General features: G+C 40.1%; 1 protein-coding gene and 1 pseudogene across 3 annotated transcripts in view; both read left to right on the top strand.

Moving 5' to 3' along the window:
- Positions 1–1,087, top strand: part of LOC103269388 — a 4,077-nt pseudogene extending 2,990 nt beyond the window's left edge. The window contains exon 2 of the transcript XR_002482470.1: positions 1–1,087. This exon is cut by the window's left edge and continues 1,494 nt beyond it. The product of XR_002482470.1 is annotated as a pre-mRNA-splicing factor CWC22 homolog pseudogene (transcript).
- The window catches only part of FSTL5 (follistatin like 5), a 600,815-nt gene that overhangs the window by 467,673 nt on the left and 129,181 nt on the right, over positions 1–3,961 (top strand). The window lies entirely within an intron of this gene.

Genomic DNA, 3,961 nt, shown 5'->3' with positions numbered 1-3,961 from the left:
GAGAAATGTTGCTAAGATGTTTGCTCACCTTTTATACACTGATTCACTTACATGGAGTGTTCTGGAATGTATAAAACTGAGTGAAGAAACCACCACATCATCCAGTAGAATTTTTGTTAAAATACTTTTTCAGGAACTGTGTGAATACATGGGTCTTCCTAAACTTAATGTAAGATTAAAGGATGAAACCCTCCAGTCATTCTTTGAAGGATTATTACCCCAAGATAATCCAAGAAACACTCGGTTTGCCATCACCTTCTTTACCTCTATAGGTCTTGGAGGGTTAACAGATGAATTATGTGAGCATCTCAAAAATACACCAAAGGTCATCGTGGCACAGAAACCAGATGTTGAGCAAAATAAATCCTCCCCATCCTCTTCCTCTTTGGCATCCTCCTCTTCAGAGTCTGACTTCTCTGACTCTGATTCTTACAGCAGTGATAGCAGTTCAGAATCTTCCAGTGACAACGAGTCTTCTTCTACCAGTAGTCATATCTCTGCCTCAGCTAAAGACTTAAGAAAAAGGGACAAGGGAAGACCAGAAGTAAAGAAGTAGATAAGTTGATCAGGAATCAAACACATGATAGGAGACAAAAAGAAAGAAGACCAGAACAGAGGCACGAGGAGACAAGGACTGAGAAAGAAAGAGGTTAGAAAAATACAGAGATCAGAATTTAAGTGATTCAAATTGGAGAGATCCTATCACAAAATACACATCAGATAGAGGTGTTCCTTCCAAATGAAATAATTACTGTAGAGTTGTGAATGACAGAGACCAAGAAGTGCACATAGATTTGGAAAATAAGCATGGTGATCCCAAAAAGAAGAGAGCAGAGAGAAGGAATTCTTTTTCTGAAAATGAGAAGCACAGACACCGAAATAAGGACAATGAAAATTTTAGAAGAAAAGATAGATCCAAGTCAAGGGAAACGAATAGGAAACATTCAGGCTCTAGAAGCGATGATATAGGTATCAGAATGGTGCCAAGAGGCGATGGGAAAAATCTAGCAGATACTCTGAACAGTCCAGAGAATCAAGAAGAAGTCAGGACTGGTGAAGAGAAAAGTCTCCAACAAAGCAAAAATAATTCTACAAAATGACATAAACTGGACATGACTTATATTCATTCAGTCGAAGCAAATTATTTTTTACATTGATTGGTAAATTTTATAGAGAATTCTTGTATAAAGTACCAGTTTGTATTTGTACATTTAAAAAATGTTTTAATTGTAATATGTTTTATAATTGAGACATTTCAAGGCTCTACACGTAAAATTATTTGGAGTTTCACCAGAAGGAAATGTTAAACCTATGGTAAAATGGAAGGATCTTCTCACAGGCCAATGGAGAGGGCCTGATATATTACTAACCAGTGGGAGAGAATATGCTTGCATATTTCCACAGGATGCATCAACTCCTGTTTGGATTCCTGATCGATTCATTCGAAATGCCCCTGCTAACCCAAAGACTGAGACGGGGGGCATGAATCCTGTTGAATCAAAGGAATAGGCTGGAGAAAAATGCAAACAAAATAAGGGTTTTCACTTCCTTTGTCCTCTCCTATTCCTCCTATAACTCCAATTCCTGCCTTCCCTACTACTCTTGTTTTTTGTAATCTGTTCTGTGAGTCCTTTCGCCTTTATCTGGGAAGGAAGGGCAGGCATCTACGGCTGTGGTGCCTAGCTCTGACTTTCAGTCTTTCTCTTTTACCTTTGGAGAAGGGGCAGGTGCCGAGGGCCACGGCACCTGACCCCAGCCTCCAGTCTTTCTCTTTTACCTTTGGAGAAGGGGTGGGTGCCAAAGACCACGGCACCTAACCCCAACCTCCAGATTTCTCACACCCCTTCTCAAGGGGGTGGCTTGGACAAAAGGATGTTAAAAATTCTTCTTTGTTGTCTTCTTATGATAAATTTATCTCAAGTTCAACTTTCCCAGACGGAAGTAAAGGAATCATATAAGTGAATCCTGTTAGCTAACTACAAAATAGGTGTTAATAAGCAGATTAGACTGGAAGGACAAGTTCTTTTGGATGTATTTTATCTCTCAGTCAGCACTGGTACAAACTCCAAAAATTAGAAAAGGTCCCACAAACCCCTCAACTATAACTATTGAGCACAGCCTTTAAAGTCTTTAACAACTGGGAGGAGAAAAGAATGCAGGACCAAAAACATAAGACAAACTTACTGCATGCAGTTCGAGACATCGAGGTGGGAGAAGATCTCACCATCTGCTACCTAGATATACTGACGACCAGTGAGGAGCGCCGGAAGCAGCTGAGGGACAAATACTGCTTTAAGTGTGACTGTATCTGATGCCAAACCCAGGACAAGGTGATCTGCAACTCTTTCACCATCTGTACTGCAGAGGTGCAGGAAGTGGGTGTTGGCCTGTATCCTAGTATGTCTTTGCTCAATCACAGCTGTGACCCTAACTGTTCAATTGTGTTTAATGAACACCACCTCTCAGCATACCTGCTTGCCCCTTCAACGATATGGAAAAGGACTGGTCACTCATTCAACGAGATACTGGCTTCCTGAAATGGAGAGACTGTGCTTATAACTCTAAGGTGGACTATACTGTACCTGGTGAAAGACTATATATTAGTGACTGGGGTTTTAATGGCTCTACACTTGTTGCAACTAGAAGGCGCTCCAATGAATGGGTACCAGACAAGCCATTTAACCTCATTTGTGGAGAGCCCTCACAGCCCTTCAACCAGTCAGCCTGTCTAGGCCTATTGGACAAACTCAGCAGTACCACATTAGGGATGTTTGCAGTTCTCTTATGTGTTTTTAGTATGAAATAAGTACTAAGTGGTTAAAATTGAGTATAATAGCAATGTTTATAAGGTGTCTTGTACTGGGTGTATTTTTAACTAATTGTTTAATGCCTTTTACGAAGGTTTTGTTATTCTTGAGCAGCCATCTTATTTGATGATTCTTGTATAATTGTCATCTCGTTGGTATGATGCATATGGTTTACAGATATTGTATGAGGCTAATGCTCTTTTAGAAAGAAAAGATTTTTGGCTACTTTTAATTTTAGGGGTTACAGCTTTAATAGCTACTTTTGAGCTGTAGTATTATCTAGGAAAGTTCATACAACTACGTTTGCTGATCGGCTGTCTAAAAACATTTCTATTGCAATAGCTATTCAGGAAATCATAGACCAGAAGTTGGAAAGTAAGCCTACTGCTTTGGAGGAAGGAGTTTTAGCTGTAGGGCAAGAACTTGTGACCTTAAAAAAGAAATTGGCTCTCCAATGTCACTCTGAGTTTAAATCTGTTCATACTTGGGACAAAGTAACTTGGAATTTGGAACCATTCAGATCTGAATACAGACCTTACTAAATTACATCAAGAAATTTAGGCATCATTTGCTAATCAAAAATCATTAATATCTATACTCTCAATGTGGGAATTTGCGGAGCAGTGATTCTTTTGTTGCTGTGTTTATTCCCAATCATCTTCAGAGTGCTAAAGAAGAGCAATATGGAGTTTCATGGTTTCGTGCTAAAAAATAAAAAAGGGGGAGATGTTGGGAGCCGGCCACGGAGGCCCACTGAGTGTTAGGGATCAGGAAGGGCCATTGACCCCAAGACCACTAGGATGCGTTCAGAAGTTATTGACCCCATTTCCTCCCCCTTTCTACTCAGCACTAACCAGATTAAGCTCCTGTGAGCTCAAAACATAAAAACTCTGAGACCGGGATAAAAACAAGCTAACTTTGGAAGCTCATTGCTCCCATTCTTCCGCAAACTGCAGTTTTGGCTTTCACACAACTTATAATTCAAACTCGTGCCACATCTAACAGCCTTAGTATTGGTCACAGGCTTCTGGGTCATGATTTTAGGGTTTACTGAAGGTGTAAATTGTAGAATATAGTTTTAGAAGACAGCCATCTTGTTGAAAGAATGAGGCTGGGTTACTTGCAGGTAGCCCACTGTGAACTTTGGACTGGGC

This window comes from Carlito syrichta, unplaced genomic scaffold, assembly GCF_000164805.1.
Source record: "Carlito syrichta isolate Samal-C Ts95f unplaced genomic scaffold, Tarsius_syrichta-2.0.1 Scaffold309202, whole genome shotgun sequence".
Classification (NCBI taxonomy): domain Eukaryota; kingdom Metazoa; phylum Chordata; class Mammalia; order Primates; family Tarsiidae; genus Carlito; species Carlito syrichta.
Note: the sequence above shows the minus strand (reverse complement) of the source record. Positions and strands in the feature narration are given on the sequence as shown.